The 23,133-nt window shown below is 38.1% G+C and overlaps 1 long non-coding RNA gene across 1 annotated transcript in view; it reads left to right on the plus strand.

The window, feature by feature from the left end:
- LOC140696129 (uncharacterized) overlaps positions 1 to 23,133 on the plus strand; it is a 49,978-nt gene extending 26,845 nt beyond the window's left edge. Inside the window, exons 5-6 of the long non-coding RNA XR_012072188.1 lie at positions 20,776 to 20,814; positions 21,711 to 23,133. This is a non-coding gene — a long non-coding RNA (uncharacterized lncRNA). The remainder of the gene's footprint in view (positions 1 to 20,775; positions 20,815 to 21,710) is intronic.

Raw genomic sequence — 23,133 nt, forward strand, 5'->3', positions numbered from 1 at the left:
AGGCGTCATTGTTAGAAGTAAGTCAGAAAAGGAGAAATATTTTTTAGGAACAAGAATTAGGAATTGAGACTAGCTTTTTAAATATACAATTTTAAGGGCCATTCGAGTACATACGTAAAGTGAGAGGTTTGGAGATGCAAAAGATTAACTTTAGGAGAGAGATCAATTCTAGACATCCAACTTTCTCCTTACTCTGACACATCAAAGGCATATAACTATGCATGAACTTGGATGAGGGAATTGTCCCTGAGTACTTCTCTTCCTAGTGTTTTTTTTTTCCTCCAAAGGGCCTTTATGTATTTGGCATATTAATACATTTATTTTAAAATATTTCAGTGGTGTTGAAAACCCAGATGCTATAGCTCTGAATTTCATCTCAGTCTCCAGATGTGTAATCCAGAAAAAATGACTAGTATTATGATTGAGCAGGAAAGGACAGACTCACTCTGGGTCCTTATGAGAAATGTTTATATTTGTGTATAATTAAGGAACCACTTAGGGAAAATGTGCAGTCACATTTATTAGAAGAAAGGCTCCCAAAACTCTTGTTACAAAATGACTTAACTGTTTCTCTGGGAGTCGAAGTGCACTAGTCTGCAGATGTGTCAGCCTCCCCTTTTGAGTACCACTTCCTAACAGATATGCTGCATTTAGAGTAGAGAGAGATGAACCGTTGCGTAGCATGCCTTTGTCCTTTGGTTGAAAGTACTCAGAAGTTTATCATTTTCCAAATTCCCTCTGATACAGCTGAGCTTTATTTCTCTGCTGGATAATTGTACTGTCAGTCTCAACAACCTCATTTCATATTTCAAATTTATCTTATATTGCTTTGAACTACCATAATCAACATATTCGTTTTTCATTATAACACACTGGTTATAAATGTCATCACAAAGTGCACTTGAACATTCATCAGAAACTTGTAGATTTTCTTGAACTAATAGGATCACATTCATCAATGTACTTGATTATTTGCTGTGCAGCTCTGCCAAATGATCATCTATCTTCTCTTTGAATCATGGGCCACTACACAGAACTCAGATAGAAGAAGACCTATAAATGAAAATACAGACTACAGTGGTAAGATTAAAATGGTCTTTTAAAGGTCACCTACTCTTTCCAGGTACTCTTTTCAGGTACTATACTACAAAAGCCATTCATAGGATGAGATTTTATAATCTATTCCTATCTCCTTCCCCTTCTTCCTTCCTCTCTTCTTCTGTGTCCTCCTCTTAACGCAAACGTTGACTGAGCACCCACAGTGTACCAGGTCCTATATTAATTATTGAGAATTTAGTGATGGACAATAATCAGTTCCTGTCTTTAGTACCCTGTCTAGTAAAGGAAAGAGAGACTGTGTTACCACCTCCAGGAGCCCAGGTGAGACATCTATATTCCTTAACTCAACTGAGTGATTGAGAAATATTTCTAGGGAGGCATGCTTGAGCCCATCCTTTAAAGGATGAGTGGGAAATAGCCAAGCAGGCAATGGAGAAAAGTTATTCCAAATAGAACAGATCAGGGAAGGGTATAGCTCAGTGGTGGAGTGTATGCTCAGCATGCACAAGCTCCTGGATTCAATCCCCAGCACCTCCATCAAAAATAAATCAGCCTAAAAACAAACCACCAAAAAACAAACCAAAAACAATGTGTGGCAGCACATTGGCATTACAACAAAAATAAAATAAAAGTAGCCCTCAATTTTAATCCTTTTCTTTAGTAGAATCCTTAAAAAATTGACAAGAATAAAATGATTAAATTAAGTTATCATTTAATCAGAAGTGCATTACTACCAAATACAGGGAAAGGGAACTCAAAGGAGGTTTTTCACCTCTTCAGTTTTCTTTTAAGAGTTACTATTTGTTGAGGGCAATGGTTATTAATAGGAGTCTTCAAGGGAATAATTTCTCAATTATTCTCAGCTGGTTTTCCTGGCAGTATTTTATTTAAAGTAGAAGGATATTAATTTTATTTTTCATACTAGAGAAATACGACCAGTTGTATCAAGTAGAATCCAAACTTCAAAGAGTTCCTAGTCAGTTTGGATTAGTCGCAGGAAATCCTGATTTTTATCTGATGTGGCCCTGAAGTCCAATTACTGCACTCACCAGAGAGATTATTTAAGAACTTGCCATCAGCTTCATTTTGCATTCAGAGGCAGAAAGCAATAAATCTTATAACAAGGTCACATGACTTTTAGAACTGATATCACTGAGGTCTCTCTCCATCTCTCCCTCTTGATCTCTCTTCATCTTTCCTGTTGATCCTCATCCTTCCTCTTTGCCCATTTTCTTTTTCTTTTGTCTCTCTATTTTTTACCCCTTCTTAATTTATGTCTTATGCCCACCAGTATCTCTTTGGGCATTTCAATTTTTCTGTTAGTGATACTTGGGTTTCTAATACTTTCCCTTTAAAATTATTTCAAATAACTCTTCAGACTTCTCACTTCTCAAGAAATGGCAAATCAGTTCTTCTTATGGTTCCTCACACACTCCTACACTTGGTGGAACCACACCTAGAGGAATGGTATCATTGTCTCTGTCACTCAGGAGCAAGTCTCTTGTGGAGGATCCTGTCTGTCCTTGGCCCTGTCCTGTCCAGCATTTTAAACAGAGATGTGGATGAAAACATAGATGGCAGAATTACCAAATCTGCAGCTGAACCAGAGCCAGGTCACAGATGACTACAGATGACAGAATCAATTTTCAAAATGATCTCAATTGGCTGGAATGCTATATGAAACCAAGAAGCTGCAACTTAAATCAGGCAGATTAAAAACTGTGACGTGTTAAATTTAAAGGGAATTTTCAGAAGCTCAAGTTCTGACTTAGATTAGCTCATGTGGACTAGGCTGAAGGATTTTAATTGAATATTAGCTTAGTATAAGCCCAGAGCATGAAGCAGCTGTTGAAAAGGCAAACGTATTATTTATTAGATTGTGAATTGAAAGTCAGGTCCAGATCGAAGGGAGGATTTTTACTGTACTGTGTGTTGTCAGACCACGTGTGGAACATAATTTTCTATGATGAAGCAGAACAGAGGTAAATGGAGAGGGAAGGACAATGAGAGGTAACAAAACTAGTAGGGGGTCTATAAACTATGTCAGAAGAAAGCGCTAAAGAAAACTTGGAAAGAAACAAGGAGGAGTAGACCTCCTGGGTGAATTCACCTATTCCAATGTCAGTTTGAGTGAGACAATGACTCAAGAGGAATGTAGCAATAGCTTCAGTGGATCCGCATCTCTGTTTGACCTGTCTCTGCCCAGTTCCTTGTATCTCTGTGAGTTCTAAAATGAGTTAGACTTTTTCCATTATGGTCCCTAACTCTAATTATACAGACTTCCTCTATCATGATTAAGGTATGGAAAAGATGAATGTACCATCTGTGCTGTTGCACAGGACCCTGAGCTTAGAAGGATCTCATACTGGGTTTAATGTCTCCTTGAAATTCACAACAATTTTTGAACAAAGATTCCCTGGCATTTTTATTCTGCACTGAGCCTCACAAATTATGCAGCCAATCCTGGGTGTAGAAAACATCCTTTCCTTCTTGGACCAGTTGGAGTTTTCTAAAAGGAAGTTTTGTTGTGAAAATGAGCTAGCAAACAAACAATGTCAGTTACACTGATAGCTAGAAATGAATAAAATTTCTGACTACAGGTTAATCCCAAAGTGAACTGGAACTCATCCAAAAAATGGTGTCAACACAGTTCAAGGAGTCTATAGCTTCTGATTCCTTTCCACCTCATTTTTAGCTGCCCCAGATGTTTAATTAACATATACACGTGACCTGAGATGGGTTGTGGTTTGGCAACAAAACCAAACGGGAGGGTCTGTAGCACAGGCTCCATGCCAGGAATGGCCCTAGGTCACTGGCCAATCCTCCTTCTGCCTCTTTCTAGCCAATGGACATCTTTGGGGCTCTTGGCTTCTTCAGTTTGACTCCATTTACTTCCAGTCTGTTTGCTAGCCAATTGAAAAGGCCAGTTACACAAACTGGAGAATCTTGTCTTCCTCACTAATTAGGGGCATCATGTAAAGTGGCCAGATTTAACAAATAAAAATACAGGATGCCCAGTAACATTAGAATTTTAGATAAATAGTAGACTGTTTTTTAGTATACATTCCAAATATTGCATGGCATATACTTACGCTAAAAAATTTATTTGTTGCGTAGCTGAAATTGAAACTTATTTGAATGTTCTGTATTTTATCTTGGAACCAGCATCATGGACACACATAGATTTTGGGCTGTCCCATCCAAGTTATGCCTACCATCTAATCTTCTTGGAGTCCCCTGTCATCTCTTCAGTTGTTTTTTTTTTTCTGGAACCAAAGCTGTCTCCTGGCCTTTCTAATGTCAAATTCTGGCTCCTGCAATTTCTACCTTCTCTCTAGTTTCCATTTCAACAAGAGAGCAGGAACGACTAACGGACCCTGCATGTATTGAACAATCATACATCTTTCCCAATTCACGTTAATAATTATTCACGCTCTCTTTCACAATTCCATTTCCAAATACTCCCAGAGAAGTCATAGTTACTAGATTTTGTAATTGGTTTTCTCAACATTATTTCCCCAGAAACTCCTACAGTGCAAAGCACCCAGTGGTGTTCAATAAATAATGGTTGAATGAATTAATTAAAGAATAAATTCCGTACAGACATATGTAACAGAGTGTTCTATTTTATTCCAGAGGGAAGGACTGTGGCCGATAGCATTAATGCTTAGGAAAATCATTTTGGCTTCAACACCCCCAAAATTTCCTACTATCAGAGGTCAAAGTCATAATATTGAGAAGTCAAGAGCTCCCCAAACCTAACCTTAAAATTCAGGTTCCTAGTGCACTCTCTCCACACACATTCTGTTTTTCAACTTGAAAGTTGCCTGTGTTACTGAATCTTGCTCTTCCAAGACCTAGGGTGTATAACGGTTGCACGCACATATTAATGTTATGCCCGCTACCTTTGGTTTCAGCTCTTGTAGGGCATGAAGATAAGGAAGTAGTTCTTATTAATGGAAAGTAAAAAGCCCTTAATTTTTTCAAGTTATCTTTGATTTATGTGTTTCTGTGTCTGTATGTGGTCAGACTTTCCTTGGCCTTTTTCAAAAAGAACTTGATGTAATAACTGAAAATGTGTAGTAACTGACTACAGGTCCATGGAGGGAGTGTTATGTTAACCAAAAGTACAGTCACTAACGGAATCCCAGGTCAGTCCTTCAACATGAAAGAAAGAAGTGTTCATTGGTGTAGTAAGCATAACCATTCCCCTTAGTAACCCTGGAATCCTTTAGATCTCCCCATTCCTTTTTAAAATTTTATTTATTTATTTATTTATTTATTTATTTATTTATTTATTTATTTATTTATTTTTAATTGAAGTTACAATACGCCAGTTTCTGGTGTACAGTATAATGTCCCAGTTATATATATATATACATATATACACACACATATATTTGTTTTCATATTCTTTTTCATTAAAGGTTGTTACAGGATATTGGATATAACTCCCTGTGCTATACAGAAGAAACTTGTTTGTCTTTTAAATCTATTTTTATATGTAGTGGCTAACATTTGCAAATCTCAAACTCCCAAATTTATCCCTTCCCACCCCCTTTCCCCAGTAACCATAAGATTGTTTACTATGTCTGTGAGTCTGTTTTTGTTTTGTAGATGAGTTCATAATGTCTTTTTTTTTTCTTTTAGATTCCACATATGAATGATATCATGTGGTATTTTTCTTTCTCTTTCTGGCTTACTCAACCTAGAATGACGATCTCTAGGTCTATCCATGTTGCTGCAAATGGCATTATTTTATTCTTTTTTATGGCTGAGTAGTATTGCATTGTATAAATACACCACAACTTCTTTATCCAGTCATCTGTCAGTGGACATTTAGGTTGCTTCCATGTTTTGGCTATTGTATATAGTGCTGCTATGAACATTGAGGTACATTGAGGTATTTTTTTTTTTGAATTATATATCCCTCCAGATATATGCCCAGGAGTGGAATTGTTGGATCATATGGTAAGTCTGTTTTCAGTTTTTGAGGACTCTCCATACTGTTTTCCGTAATGGCTGCACCAGTTTACATTCCCACCAGCAGTGTAGGAGGGTTTCCTTTTCTCCACACCCTTTCTAGCATTTATCATTTGTGGACTTTTGAATGATGGCCATTATGACTTGAGTAAGGTGATACCTCCTTGTAGTTTTGATTTGCATTTCTCTGATAATTAGCAATATTGAGCATTTTTTCATGTACTTAATGGCCATTTGTATGTCTTCATTGGATAATTGCTTGTTTAGGTCTTCTGCCCATTTTTGGATTGGGTTTTTTTTTGTTATTAAGTTGTATGAGCTGTTTATATATTCTGGACATTAAGCTTTTGCCAGTCATATCATTTGCGAATATTTTCTCCCATTCCGTAGGTTGTCATTTTGTTTTGCTTATCCCATTCTTTTAATGTTGTAATGTATGAGGGAAAGGACAGGATATTTGGGGTAGAGTTACTGTGCATATTTGAGCAGTGCATGTGGTGTTGGTGGGCCAGGGGGTACAGGAAGAGGGAGATAGAAGGTATAGGAGAGAAGGGGCCAGAAATATGATGTCCCTGGGGGCAGGGTAGGGAGTATGTGATGGCTCAGGATGTGTGTGTCAGATGTGAAGGCTGAATAGAGGCAGTGTATCTGTGTATGTGTGTGTGTGTGTGTGTGTATGCAAGAAAAATGATGGTTGATGGAAACTAAGTATATGATGTGGGTAGGATGGTAGGGCAAAGTTTGTATATGTATTTGTGGTCAAGGTTTATATGAGGGTGGAGGTCAGCATGGTATGGGGACCTAAGTATGTACCTGGAAGAGAAAAGAAGTCTGTGTGAGTGGACTGATTGTGAGTGTGTTTGTGTTATTGTGTGTGGAGGGGAAATGGTTGGTGGCAGCCAAGTGTGTAGTGTGGATAAAGTGAAAGAGACAAAGTATGTAGATGTACGTGACAGAAGGATAGGATTGGATGTAGTGTGTAGGGGTATATGGAAGTAGATAGGGTGTGGTATGTGTGTGTGTGTGTGAGAGAGAGAGAAAGAAGAGAGCTCTAGCTTTGTGGCATCTTTACCTATTTATGAATAGGATATGTTTTTGAAAAAGTTATTTGTGTATGGACAGGCTATATGTTTGTGTTTGGACAAGTGTAAGAGAAAAGTTGTGTGTGTGTGTGTGTTAGGACGGAGTACTTGTGTACTGGATGGAGCCCTAGTATGTTGGCAAGTGTACATCAACACACACGTGTTTATGAATGGTGTGTGCTTGTACAGGTGTGTACATAGGGTTAGTATCTGTGTGTTGTGGGTCTCATGGTAACAGTAAGACCCTACAAGAGGGAACACCGAGTCACCATTATGCAGCTTTTCTGTCTGACCTGCTTATCCTGTTTCCATTGTCTCCAGGTACCAGGAAGAAATACTGAGTGCTGGCTCAGAGCAGGCTGAATCTGAATAAAAGAAGCCCTTTAGTCCCCACCCTTTGGGTTAGTCATGCCTAAAAGACAAGTAGGCAGTGCGATTCCGACGCACTGCTTCCTCAGTTATGCCCTGGGCATGGCCTTCACTGTGCTCTCCGTAACCCAGTGAGAAGGGTACACCCAAGATGTGTCTACCCTGAGGGATTTGTGTAGTCATCCTCGTAGCATCCCTGGGTCTGAGCCACATCTCTGAGGCTGACATACCAGCCTCTTTGTTTACATATGGTGCTAATATTTTATTCACCTTTGTTCTGGAAATTTGTAGACCCATAGATGTCAGATCAGAGATACACTGGCTAGTGGTTCTTATTCAGGATAACAGGGGAAGGGATAGTAACTAATGGAATCTTAGACTTTGATTGAGATTGAGGATGAGAGAGCGGTTCAGTGCTCCTTAGATAATTTGAATGTTATTCTTTCTTCCTATAATTGAGAAGTACTGCTCTGGTCCAGTCCTCTCTTATTTTAGAGGAGAGGAATGTGAGACCCAGAAAGGGTAAGAACCCTGCTCAGGGATAAACAGCATTCTGATCAGCATGCATTTTGCCAACATGAGGTTCTCTGGACCACCCATTTAAGACATTAACATTTTGTAGGTGGGTCTATATTTATTTAGCTCCATCTGTACAACCCTGAACATAGCATCTGAACTAAACAAGCGTTCTTTGTGAAATCAGTTAGAAAAAGACGAATATCTACTACATCATAAGGTAGGACTTGGGGAAATAGTAAACATGCTACAAGAGTTTCATTGAAAAGTGAAAGATGAGCAGTCATGATCTTTGTAAGACTTTTGAAATACACATTCATAATGGATAATGGGCTAAAAATATCAGATGGTATAGAAAGCATTTTTATGCATCAGTGTTTGTCCTAAGAAGAGACCCTGGCCTTCCCAAATTATGAAGCTGTGTGCCTTGGAACCTATTTCTTTGAAGAAATAGGAAATGTCCCACCCTTTTTACCTTCCCAGTTTACTTTCACCTCTGACCATGGCCTTCATTTAGCTAGTGGACTTACAGAAAATAATTTTCTGAACCCCTTAAATTCATCTGTCATTTCCTACTTCTTCCTTTGATCTCAGGTTTATTCTGCTTACTGATCAGAAGAAGAACAGTGGGAAAGAAGTTTTAATTTAGAATCAAATATTCTCTGTAAATATTGACTCCATCTTGTGTAATCCTGGGCAAGTTTCTTAACCTCTCTTTGAGTCTCAGCTTCTGCATCTGTAAAATAGTATGAAAATGACTACTGTGTATAGTTATATAAATTAAATATTGTGCATTTACTAAATATATGGCCCAGAGCAAGCAGTCAATGAATATGAGTCCCATTTCCTTCTTCAACAGATATTTGTACCTTTGCCTGCTATGCTGACAAATAACTTTGTCCAGTCAAGTCACTTAAGGCTGGAAACACCCCAGACTTCATCTGTCATTGGAGCCTAGGAGGGCCAAGACAAGGGTTAGATGAAGGTGGTGCTTCCCTTGGACACAAAACCTCAGGAGGTGTCAAAAAAATCAGTACTCAAGATAAATAATATTTAAAATAGTATTTTTAAAATTAAAATGAATGCTTTGAGTGGTGAACATGTTCTAAAACTAGAGAGTGGTGATGGTTGCACAATTATAAATATATCGGAAAACCACTGAATGGTACAAACTTTAAAAGAATGAGTTTTAAGGTATGAAAAGTCTGCCTCCATCAAACTGTCATTTAAAAATTAATATGAAAAAACGATGATGAGCAAAGTATCAAAATTTTAATGAAAATTAGGATCAGGCTAGAACCCATCAAAACCCCAGGGCACCAGGTTCCAGATTTCAGGACCACAAATCCTGCTATGAAAAAGGTGTGAGAAGGAAAGAAAGGGGACCACCTGCAGTAAGGAGGAGCAACATACTTTCTGAATCCTTTTTGTAGTCTTTGTTTTTTCTTTCTTGAGTCACAAGCATTTATTTCTCCTGGGTGCCTCTCTTAACAGCCCTACCACATCTGTGCCTTCCCTTTTTCTCTCTCTTCTCCATGGTACACAGTGGAGCATGCATGAAAGGGGAGGAAGCAGTCTGGTAGCTAAGCGTGGATGGGCTGAGGAAAGCAGTCCATCCTGTTTGTTTCAAGCCCACCTCTAACCCTGGGGAAGGTTTGTAAAAAGGTGGAGAAAATATTCAACTAACAACTGGTACCCAAATTTCTAAGAGAGAAAACTTAAGGAGGGAAAAATGCCTCAAAACTGGAGTAGAAAATGGGACCCTAAAAGCATGTGTGTCAGGTGATGGCCAGGCTACTGGGACCAGCTTTGCTACCTCTGTCAAAGAGAGGAATTTGTTTATCTGGAGAAGATGGGGTGGCAGTAGGACATGAGAGAACAGTTGACTGTGACGGAAAATGAAAAAGAAGGAATGGGGGGAAGATGTGACACTGGGTTCTGCATGGGCAGAATGACCTGAACGGCGGTCCCCTGAATCAGGGAATGGAGAAGGCCATCAAAAGGACTTTTTAACCCAGCAATATCAAAAGTGGCTTTTAAAAGTTGTTTAATGTCTTCTATGTGATGTAATTGCTCCTCTATAACTCCTGCTCTTAAATAAAACCTGCATGTATGAGTACGTGTTTGTGTGGAAACCAATGGAAGGACTGATTTTCTTGGATAGGTTGACCTGCTCAGAGTAGAAAATGGGACAATGGAGGTAGAAGCCCAAGATGCAGAGGAGACTATAAGATGTAAGCCCCCTAGTCTATGGAGAAACCGTACAAAGAGCTCTGAACTCTTGCTGGCCATATGGAATTGGGAGAGTTGAGTCAGCTTAATCTAGCTCTCAAGGATGAGGGGACCACATCTGAGATCCAGATTAAGATTACATCTGTTGAGCAGGGCAAAATCCTGTTTGGAGGGTCCTCGTAGGCCCAATGGAGGAGTGGGGAGAATCTTGCCAGTATGTTCCATTTATAATTAAAAGGGAGGAAGCCACTGGAGGAAGGAAGAATGGACTGGATTGACACCAACTATCATTTCAACAGACTCAATGCAAACAATTGGGGCTCAGTTCTCTAAGGCTCATACTTAAGTTTGTTACTTGACTTATTTTAAGTGGTTACTCATACTCAAAATGTTAGAATCTGTATCAAGCTCAAGAGCTCAGCTAGATAGCCAAATTTCTTACTTTGTAAATAGATGTTCCAGTTTAAGAACAGATGTTTGCAATATTACCTTGTATATATGACTTTCTGCCTAGTTACATCTTGTTTCCTCATCAAAGGAGGATTCGAATTGAAAATGATAGTTTAATACGAATGATGGCAGACCCTCTAGTTTCATAGCACTCAAGAAGCATAAGAATAATCGTCTACTTGTTTCTTGTCAATAAATGACTTTCTTTCCCAGAACTGATAATATACCTGGAATGAAAAACAGTGTAGATGGAATTAACAACAGATTAGACACTGCAGAAGAAAAGATCAGTGACATAGAAGTTCATAGCAACTATCTAGAATAAATCTGAGAGGGGAAAACCCCTGAAATACATGAAAAGAGCTTCAGTGCCCTGTAAGATCGTACCACGTGGTCCAGTAGAAGTGTAATTGGAGTTCCAGAAGGAGAGGGGTGAGAAACAGAAAAAATATTTGAAAAATGGCCAGAATTTTTCCAAACTTGATTAAAACTATGAACCCACAGATCTAATACATTTAACAATTCCCAAGCAGAATAATCACAAAGAAAACATAGAAAGGAGCATTATAATCAGATTGCTAAAAACCAATGATAAAGAGGAAATATTAAAAGCAACCATAGGAAAACATAGGCATGCTACATACAAAGGGACAAAGATAAGAATGTACACAAATTTATCATATTTTGTGCAAACCAGAAGACAAGTTCTTTAGAAGTACTAGAAGGGGGGAAAAAGCCAACCTAGAATTTTTTACACAGCAAAAAATGTCTTTCAAAAATGAAGATGAAATAGAGACTTTTTCAGTCTTACCAAAGCTGAGAGAATTTATTGCCAACATATCTGCACAAGAAATGTTTAATTAAGCTTTTGAGGCAAAAAGGAAAATGATACCAAATGGACATTTGGATCTATAACCCCAAAATGAGGAACACCAGAGGGTAAATATGTGTATAAATATAAAAGATATTTAGTCTCATTTTAAAATTTCTTTAAAATATAATCAGTTGTCAAAAATATATAATCAGTTGTCAAAGTTAAAAAAAAAAAAGAGAATAAGATTCAGTTCCTGCCCATAGGAAAAATTGACAAGTCAACAATTACAATATACTTGATACATATTAAGAACAGAATAAGCACATGGAATTCTGAGTGCACACTGAGGGGCATTTAACTGAATCTTGGAGGTTGGAAGACTTTTGAGAGCATTATCTAAGCTGAGACTCAGTGGATGAGAAGGACTTATCCAAAGGGAAAGAAGACACAGGAGAAGAATAAGTGCAAAGGCCAGGACAAAATCAGAACAAAACCAACCAAACAGAGACCACTTAAGGATCCACAAGTGGTTTAGTATGACTACAGCTTGAAATTCAAGGTGGGCAGTAATTAGAGATGAGGCTGAACAGAGAAGCAAAAGTCAGATTATGAAGGACCCTGTCCGTCATGTTATGCAGTTTGGGCTTTATCTAGGTGGGGTGTCATAGAAGGATTTTTAAAGCTACCAGAGTGGTAAAAATGAAAAAGACAGACAGCACCAGGAGTTGATGAGGATGTTGGATAACTGGGATTCTTATGTACGGCACCTAATAATGCTCTATGACCCTGGGTTTCCACTCTAGGGATGTACCATCAGAGATGAGAGCTTGTGTCAACCAAAAGTGAACAAAAATGTTCATAATGGCTTTATTAAAAATGTATAAAAACTACAAATGACCCAAATGGCCATCAACAGTAATCAATAAATTGAGATATATTCATAGGGCAAAATACTACATGGCAATAAAGAAGGATGAACTACTTATACACGCCACATCCTGGATGAATACCATAGATATTGAATGGAAAGGTCATATGCAAAACAAAAAAGAACCTGTTGTATGATTCCACTTATATGAATTTTTAAAGCAGGAAACTCTAATGTGTGATGACAGAAGTCAGAATAGTAGTTACGTTAGCGGTGAAGTATGACTCAAACAGGGGCATGAGAGAACCCTCTGGAGTGCCAGAATGTTCTCTGTCATGATCTGGTATACGTATTTTAAATATATCAAGTCATGTATTTAAGATTTGGGCACTTTCCTAGGTTAATACCTTTATTAACTTATACTCACTAAAAATTTTGGAAAAGGAGTGACATAAAAAGATTTGCCTTTTGGAGCAACCAGCCTAAGTTGTAGCATAGACTGGAGGCAAGGAGAAAATTTATCAATAATGTCAGCTGAAAAGTGGTGGCCTGACATAGGAGATGGATTGATTTTACACATAAACAGTAAGGAAAAGTGGACTTGGTATTTCCTGTGTGTGGTGGATGAGGGAGATGTAAGTCTTAAGTGGTAAGCATGTGTTACTTAAGACATAAGTGTTAAGAATGATTCAGAGGATTCTGGCTTAGGCAACAGGATGCACGGTAACATTCGGTGAGAGAGAGCACAGAAGGTGGAGCAGACTTGAGGTCATATTTAGTGAATGAGAAAAATTCTGGGAAGGAGAGCTGGGTGTAGCCCAGCTAGGCCATCCACTCTCTAGCTGGTCTGATGAGAGATTTATAATCTCAGTTTGTGTCATCTGCATTTTTTTTTTTGGCACTGGAAGGACAGGCTTGAGGCAGTCAGAGTGGCTGAGGGAGATAGTATTCTCTTGTCATCTTGTGAATAGAATCTATGGTTTAAAAACAAGGCCTGTGGAAAGCAAAGACGAATTTAAAACAATGGATCTCAAGTTTCCAAAATTCCAGAAAATAAAAAAGTAAAAGCAGGCTATGCCAAAGGAAATATGCTGAACACAGATCTTGCGCCTTTGAGACTGGGTTTATGTAGTCATATTTTGCGTGGAATGTGGAATGAGGATTGAGGAGAGGGGCCAGGGCTCTGGAACCAGACAGAGGTTCAAACCCCATCCCTACTACTTCCTTTCATCATGGCTGAGGGCAAGCCAGTTAAACATCTCTAGCCTTGGTTACTTTTTTAGCAAATGGTACACACTGTCCCAGATGTGAGATTTAAATAAATCCATGTACGTGGATGACGCTAATTCATTATGTGTATACGATGTATAGAGGTTTCTCTTTCCACTTATTATGGACAAAACATATCTTCTATTAAATTCATATAAAAAAGTCCTTAAGGGTAAAATGGCCTACTCAGACTCCTTCAGCAAATACCACTGTGCCTTCTGTAAGTTCTTTCAAAATCCTATTCTGCAGCCTTTCCTGAATGTGTGAGGTAATCCCCTTCTTCTTGTAATGCATATTAGGAAAAAAGGAGCACTGTATGAAGTGTCTTTATTCTTGTCTGTTCCATCTCTGATCTCCCATCTTTCTCTTACTATACTGCTATTCAGGATTGTTGAACAGGATTCAGAGATTGAATAATTGACCTCATTAGTGTAGTTTAAAAGCATCAGTTTGACAGATGTATTAGTTAGGGTTAGTTTGACAGCTTTTAACCAAAAGCCCTGAAAACAATGGGCTCAAAAATACAGAAATTTATTTCTCAGATAAAAGAAGTCTGGAAGTAGATATCTCTGGGTTAGCTTGGCAGCTCTCTGTTAACACAAAGGCCTCAAGCTACTATATTTCTGTCCAACATGTTAGCACATGACTTCCATCCTCAGGGTACCTATGACTCAGGAGGGCAGCAGGAGTTTCAGGCGTCTTGTCCTGGTTGTAGGCCAGAGGGTAAAAGGCATAAGGACAATAAAAGGTCACTTCCAAATGGGATAGTTTTCTTTCTGTGGCCTTTATGAAAGTTTCACAACACAATTCAGTTTGCATTTCATCGACCAAAACTAGCCGCAAAGGAAAGTTGCAAGACGTAATTCCAGTTGGTAATATGTCCACACAAAAATCTGGATTCTGTTGCTGAGAAGGGTAGGGGGCGGGGGGAAGAGTAAGTATTGAGATAGGCAATTAGTACTCTCCCCTCATTTATCCGACAATGATATGACTCCACTTATTAGGCACCAGGCTCTATTCCAAATATTGGGGATCATCAGGAAAAAAATACAAGTTCCTATCTTCACAGAACTTGCATTCTAGTGGAATAGTAATTGATAACATTTATTAAGTGATTTCTATGTGACAGGTATAGTTTGAACCATCTTACTTGTATTCATTTATTTGACATTTGCAACAATCCTTTGGGGTAGGTACCATCGTTATCCGCATTTTGTAGATAAAGGAAACAGACACAGAGACGTTAATAATTTACCCAAACTGATATGTCATAACTGATCCACGATTTGAACTCAGTCTAACTTCCAAATGCATGCTTTTAACCTCTTTACTGTATTACTTCTCCTCAATGTTTTCATTATGTTAAATTTATGTTCTCTTCTGGGTGTAAATATTTGCATATATCTTTCACAGGCACAAATACTTGGTCTCAATTCTCCAACTTTCCTTTGGTGGTGGTGAGGAACTGGAAGGGAGATGGTGGCTATACATTCTATCGGAAGTGAATGGGAGAAAATTGCCATATCCAGGACCAAGGAGATTGTTCGGTTGCCTAGCGAATTACAGTGCTGCTTAAATGCAATAGGAAGTAGGAAGTGGCCTCTTCCGTTTAAGGAGCTACGTCCTGGTCTGGGGCCAGTGATGACATTACTAGTTGCTTAATCTAGAAACCTGGGCATCATTTCTGACTCTTCTCACTCCCACATATAGTCAATTAGTCCTTTTGATCAAACCTCCTAAATAGTTCTACAGTTTGTCAGCTTATCTTCATCTCTATTGTCACAGCTCCAAATTCTCTGGCATTATCACCTATTGTTTGTATGATTCAGTAGCCACATATATGGTGTTTCTGCCTCCAGTCAAGCTCTCTTGGGTGCACTTTCCAGAGGACTTGATACCCATAGCTGACCACATCATCCCTTTTTAAAGCCCTTCAACGACTCCTCCTTGTCCTCAGAATAATGTCTAAAATCTTCAACTGATTTACAAAGCCTTTCATTCCCCAAGCAAGCTGAAAGACTGTTGCAGATTGGTTTCTCAGGAAGCCGACTCAGATGGAGATTAGCATGCAGGAAGTTTATTAAGGAGTCTTCTTGGTGCCATATCTATGAAGGGAAAAGGACGGAAGCAGGGTTAAACAGAAAGAAGTTAAACGATGAAGTAGTCTCAGCGGAGGCCTCAGCTGCCAGTATGTCCCCATCTGAAACCGGAATGACCCATCAGAACTGTCCCAAGTTTGAGTGAGAGGACTGGGTCTTTATATCCTCAAATTGATCAGCCCCTGGATTTGGGTTGCCCTGGGAAGGGGACATGATCTTGGATGAGGCCATCCACACATACTACAGCCTCTTAGGCTAACTCCAAGCCCTCTGTGGAACATCAACCCAAACACACTTCTATGTGCCACACCCTGGAATACTCAACACCTCTGACCTAATTTTCCCAGTTTACACTGGAGAGGGTAGGATTAAGGTGATACTGGCAGCCCTCAGACCCATCTTTCCATTTTGCTTTATCTTGGGCCCCACACTGTACTCTTGGTTTCTTTATGAGACTTGCATCTTCTGGATTCTGGAGTCTCTGAACACCATCAAAGGTTTCTTTCCCTGGGCCTCCTCTTATCCCACTGCCAGCAGGTGTTGTTTTAGGAACCACAAGGGCTTAGGCAGTATCTAAGGTCTAGTCTTACCCTCCCCTTTTCTACTAGTCAGTCAAATTTTTATTCTCTTTGGGTGGAAAATAGCTTTTTTGTTAACCCTCATTGATCCAAAATCGACTAAAAAGTTTTTAGGAATTCTGTGCTCTGAGTCTTCCAGCTTTTCTCTTATTTTTTAAAAAAGTCAAATTTTTATTCTTTTATTTCTAAAACATCAGGCTCATGAAGTTAAAAACCATGACTTTCAAGATTATTGTCTCCACTATAGATTTTTAAAAGCTTACTCAAGAGCGCAAAATCCAAATCATTTGACCCTTTTGTGTGGGTGTGCATATAAAAATCTCTTCTTGTCCCTTGAACGCTTAGGGAAAATAATCTGAGCAAAAGGAAAACACAAACCCCACATGGTTTAAAACCAATTGTACACTGCTATACACATCAACCTGCTCTGTCTCGCTCCACTTCTCCCTCCCTCTTGCTCCCTGGGATCAGCTCCCAAGTGAACTACCTGCATCAATTTTCAATCTCAAGTTCTGCCTCCAGGGGCACTCAGTAAAGGGAAATGTATTCCTTGACAATTTCTAAGCATTTCCCAGGGCTTTGCCTCACGTGTGCTCAGGAATTGGCCCCTCATGTTCGTCCATGTGATCCCCTCCTGAATTTGCCTCACTGCCGACCCTGCTACCCACAACCCAGCTGAGCCACTGGTTACAGAATTCTTTCTTTGATATCACACATGATCTCACCAGTAGATGCTCAGGGTAAGGAACACACTTTGGAAATTGTGTCATTTACCAAAGCCCATAATTTTTTTAAACATTTTTTTATTGAGTTATAATCATTTTACAATGTTGTGTCAAATTCCAGTGTAGAGCACAATTTTTCAGTTATACATGAACATATATATATATTCATTGTCACATTTTTTTCACTGTGAGCTACCATAAGATCTTGTATAAATTTCCCTGTGCTAGACAGTATAATCTTGTTTATCTATTCTACATTTTGAAATCCCAATCTGTCCCTTCCCACCCTCCGCCCCCTTAGCAACCACAAGTTTGTATTCTAGTCTATGAGTCTGTTTCTGTTTTGTATTTCTGTTTTGTTTTTTTTTTAGATTCCACATATGAGCGATCTCATATTGTATTTTTCTTTCTCTTTCTGAAAGCCCGTAATTTTTAATGGGACATATCTAATAGTTCAAGGATCATGGAAGGATAGAAGAATATTGAAAACAGTTTATAACTATCACACATCCTCAACTCTGTGCTAAGGTTTCTTTCTGACAGGGCCGACTTCTTGCTTTGCTCATGGTCTGCCTCCATGTTTAGAGGATTAGTTCAGTCTACTACTGGAATCACTCCTGGTACCTCCATGCCAGAGTTCAAGCCAAACTGGCTCTCTAGCCTCAGAAAGGAGGGTTGTTTTCCCTCCTACTTCACTCTGAGGCCAACTTAAGTTTCTTCACATCTTCTAGTTTTTTTCCTCAAAAACACATCTTTTTCCTAAGGTAATTGTCAGGATATGTATTACCTGCAGGGAAACTAAGACATAGGCATGTGATCTGATTCTGTGGACTCAACAAGACACAAGCACACCATGTCTTTAATCAACCCAGTCTCTAAATCTTAAAAAAGAGTCATTTTAGGGAAATCAATGCCCAGTTTAGGTTAAGGGCAGTATTCTGACAGTTTCAACATCTGAGTCATCTGTGAGTCTATGTGAAGCTTAGCTGAGTCCTCTTCAGTCTCAGAATTTCAAACAGGATTTGAATGCTGGTGCTATGTTCTTCCTCCCATCTTTCATCTCTGCTTCTTTACTCTTGATCGACTTATTCTTTCAGGCTTCTCTAATGAAGCTGAGCATCAGCTGTAGACCTATGGCCTTATAGCTTCTTTACAAATGTTTAAAATAGGAAACAGTGTCTTTCATACTTACCACAATTTTTCTCATTTCTGACACTCTTCGTTTCTTTGTGTAAATATAAATTTCCATCTGGTATCATATTTATTTTGCCTGAAGAACTTCTTTAACATTCCATAATGTGCAAGGCTTCTGACAATTCTTTCAGTTTTTGTTTGTCTGAAAAAAATCTTTAGTTTGCCTTTTTTTCTTTTTTTGAAATGTATTTTCACTGGGTATAAAATCCTGGGTTTACAGTTTTTTTTCTTTTTCTTTTTAAAAGATGCCACTTCATTGCTTCTGGCTTGCATAGATTCTAATGATAAATATACAATAATTATTTTTCCTTTAAAAGTATTTCTGTTGTAATTCTTATCTTTGACCCTCTATATGTAATTTTTTTTTTCCTCTGGCTGCCTTCAAGATTTCCTCTTTAACATTTTTTTTTTCTGAGAAGTTTGACTGTGAGGTGTCTGGGAAGATTTGTTTGCTTTGTTATGTTTTAATCTTGTTTGTGTTTTCTCTCAGCTTCTTAGATCTATGTCTTGTCTTTCATTAACTGGAAAATTCTTGGTCATTAGCTCTTTAAGTATTTCTTCTGCCTTGTTCTTTTTTCTCCTGTTACACCAAACGTTTTTCAGACTGATACCACAGCTCTTGAACACTCCTTTCTGTATTTTTCATTTTTTTTCTCAAAATGTTTCAGTTTGGACAGTTTCTACTGACTTTTCTTTAATTCACTGATTCTTAGCTATATCCAGTCTGCTACTAAGACAATTGAAGGAATTCATTTCTTTCATGTGTTCTCCTTAGCACAGCCAGTTGACTGGTTTTTATAGTTTCTTTCTCTCTAAGGAACTTAAGCATCTGTTGATGCTTAACATATTAGATCCTTTAACATATTAATCATGGATGTTTTAAAGTCCTTATCTGATAGTTTTAGCATCTGGGTGACCTCTGTGTCTGTTTCTGTTAATTAGCTTTATCTCTGGTCAATGAGTTGTTTATTTCTTAATTTTTGCATAACTGATTTTTTTCATTATTACATGTTGGATTGTGTGCATAGCAAAGCAGAAGAGCCTGAGTTAATGGTATTTATGTCTAGAAATGAGTATATCTCTACTTCTGTCAGACTAATATTGTAAGAGGTTAGTCAATTTTGTCATGAATTGAGCTCAGTTTGGGTTTTGTTGCTGTCTCATAATGTTCAGGGCACCCCAGGCTTCATATTCCTCCAGCAGTTGGTCTCTATTACCTTATGCTGATAGTAGGGCCCGAGGTCCTAGAAAATCTATCTCATTTTTCTTGCTTCACTCGCAGCTTTCAGCAACTCCTGTACGCCTGTGCCCCAGATAGGGTCTCTTCCATGCTCTTGCCCCCGAAAACAGTAGACATACATTACTTGCTACTTGGTGCTAGACTGGTTTTGCATCTACTCCTCTCCTATAGGCCGTAGAATTTTGCCTGGTTCTGGGAGTGCAAAGGTTTGCTGCCCCTTCCCAGTGGCTGAAGGTTTTTGTTTCCTGTGAGAGAAGGGTCTGGGAAATTGGGCAGGGTTTAGTGCCGGTCCCCCTGGTAGCCACTGATCAGCTTCTTCATGCCTGCACCACCTAGAGGATGCCCTTACCCGTTTCCTGCCCTGTCCTCAATCTTTCCTGTGGGCACCCAGTGGAGTCCAAGGGATAGGGTTTGCTAGTGAGTGCAAATGTTTCCTGTGTCTGGGGCTTCCAGCCATTTCAAAATGACACTAGATCACCCTTGGCCTTTAAGGATTTGTTGACATTTTAGACAATTTCTTCTTACCTAGTTTTATTTTGGTAGCCCTTTCTCCCATGATCTGCCCCAGGTGAGGGAGTTTGTGTGTTCCGTCTCTCTTTGGAGGAACTTGTCACTCTTTGGAATTCAGTCTGATTGCCTTATGACCTCAGCTCTGTGAGGGGCTCAAGAAAAGGTAAGATTTTGTCGATCATGTGGCTTTATAGTTAGAGTGGGAGTAATGGGTTTTTGAGGCTTTCTACATCCCGGGTAGAAATAGAACTCTCTTCCTATAGCTGCTTCACCAGAAAGAGCCTTCAATTAGGAAAAAACACCAGGAAGGACCTAAGTAGCCTGGTCATACTTGGCCTTGGCCATGTGTTCTTCCCTCTACCAGTCACCTTCCACAGGAGGTGGTACTCTGATTGGCCTTACCTGGGCCAGGGGCAAGAGATTCAGGATCCTACCAGTAAAGGCAGAAGGAAGGCCTAGCAGGCAAAAACAGTCACCTGAAATATGATAAACACAGATAATTTCTAAAATAATTTTTAATGAAAAAAGTAATATATGCACATGGAAAAAAAAAATCAAACAGTACAATGAGATGTCATTCTCTCTCCCAAATCTTACTCCAGTCATGCTCCTCATAGCCAGCTATTGCTAGCAATTTCTTGAATATCCAGCCAGAAGCTTCTCTGCATATGTTAACATATACACACACAAACACATATCTCCACTCAAAATAGATGCTTTCTTAACCAAACCTCCACTTGACTGACTCATAAGATTAACCAATGCTCTTTGTTCTTGTAAAACACAGAATGAATGCCTGTGGCTTCCATAAATCTGCTTCTACCAGGTAAGTTTCTTGTGTACCAAAAGTTAATTGTGTTTATTTTAAGCCTTTTAATGCCATTTGTGGTTATTATTATATTTAAGTAATTAAATTAAATGTGCCATAAACTGATAAGCTGAGTGCAGAAGAAGCCATCATTTATATGAATGCTTTGGATAGACTTGACAAAGCTGATTTCTTTTTTTTTCAAAATTATCAAATTAACCCCAGAGAAACAACTAAAAATCATTGAAAGCAAACTGAAAAATCAAGAACGATTTTGTGATGAGATTGCTTCAAAGTTGTTTAAGTCTTCAGTTTACTTCATTTACTTAGAGAGACATAAGTAACGTTTTTTAAATAACAGACTTGCTTTAAATGGAAAACATAGAAAAAGAACTATGTGTGTGTTTTATTCAAGAAAAACAATGTGAAACTCGAATTAATAAACTCATACCCAAAGAAAAAATTTAAGTTAAAATTAAATTGTTAAAATACATTTTAAAATATATCACTTTTATGATTTCCTATTTTATTACTTTTTTAACATTTCTTTATTGAGTAATAGTCATTTTACAATGTTTTGTCAAATTTCAGTGTAGAGCACAATTTTTCAGTTATACATGAACATACATACATTCATTGTCACTTTTTTTTTCACTGTGAGCCACCACAAGATCCTGTATATATTTCCCTGTGCTACACAGTATAATCTTGTTTATCTAGTCTGCATTTCAAAATCCCAGTCTGTCCCTTCCTACCCCCTGCCGCCTGGCAACCACAAGTTTGTATTCTATATCTATGAGTCTGTTTCTGTTTTGTATTTATGTTTTTTTGTGTTTTGGTTTTTTTTTTTAGATTCCACATATAAGTGATCTCATATGGTATTTTTCTTTCTCTTTCTGGCTTACTTCACTTAGAATGACATTCTCCAGGAGCATCTATGTTGCTGCAAATGGCGTTATGTTGTCAGTTTTTGTGGCTGAATAGTATTCCATTGTATAAATATACCACATCTTCTTTTATTACTTTTTAAATTAAGCAACCAACTGATAGTCTTAACTTCATTGAATAGAAGGGTTTCTATTGAGTGTATGTGTATGTTTGCATGTTTGAAAAAGGAGCTAAAGAATAATAGTGTGTTTATATGAGTGTGTGTGTTCACATATGTGTGCACATGCATACTATCTTAGTGGTCAGAGGCCAGAAAAATGCATCTCTGATAAAATGGCATTTGACCAGAAATTTGAAGGAAGTGAGTCAACCATGAGGGAAGAACATTTCAGACAAAGAGAACAATAAGTGCAAAGATCTGATATATGCCCTTGATTGATGGGTAACTGGTTAAAATAAAGAATGGGTCACTCATGCACTAGAACGCTATGCAGCTGATTAAAAATTGAAGCAAATGAGACCAAAATACCTCCACTGTTAAATAATAAATGTAAGGCATATATTATTTTTGTATTCAAATGGGATCATTAGAACTCCATGTCCTATATAACTGTACAAAATACAAACATAAAAAACTGTTAGAAACACAGAATGAAATGGAAAGAAACAAAAAGTGTAATGGGAATTTTAACTCAACACTACCAATTGGTAACATTAAGTAGAGAGAAAATAAATAAGGTTAGAGGATTTAGATAAAATAAGTATGATTGAACTAGCAAGTGTGTGATTTGCAGCCTGACATGTATTTTAAATAATTTAAATTTCTCTGATCCTTTTCCAGAGTTACACCTTTTATTTCTATTTTGTATCTTGCAGCATTGACTAGAACTTTCAGATCTATGTTAAAATTTAGACTAAAAATTATTTATGCCCTAAATGATCTAACCACTGTCTAGCACTCTGAGTTCATGTTGTACCAGTCTTGCCTCCTGCCACAGAACACGGAAGTATTATTTATGATAAACGAAGGGGGAAAATATTATTAACCTTGGCAATGTCAGTGTCTCTGGCCAAAGTTGGAAAGTTGAGGGGTAGGGGTAATGGATCAAATACAGAAAGTGGAGCAAGATTTGGTAGTAAGAGTTTGTAAAAGATATTCCCTTTTAATTTTCTATGCTTCTATCCTATTATGAAATAATTTAAATACATCTCTGTATTTCTTTGATAAAAATTTTTTTTAAGTATCAAAACCTTGAAAGAAATCCTACTTGGTCATGGTGGGTAATGCTATTAATATGCAGTTGTATTTGTTATTCTACTGTTTTATTTAGGATTTTCACATCTGTCTTCGTTAATAAATGTGGTCTGGCCAGTATTCTTTTTGTATGTGTTAACTCTGGTTTTAGTATGAGGATTATATCAGGTTTACATAATAAATTGGAAAGTTGA

This window comes from Vicugna pacos, chromosome 4 (assembly GCF_048564905.1).
Source record: "Vicugna pacos chromosome 4, VicPac4, whole genome shotgun sequence".
Classification (NCBI taxonomy): Eukaryota; Metazoa; Chordata; class Mammalia; order Artiodactyla; family Camelidae; genus Vicugna; species Vicugna pacos.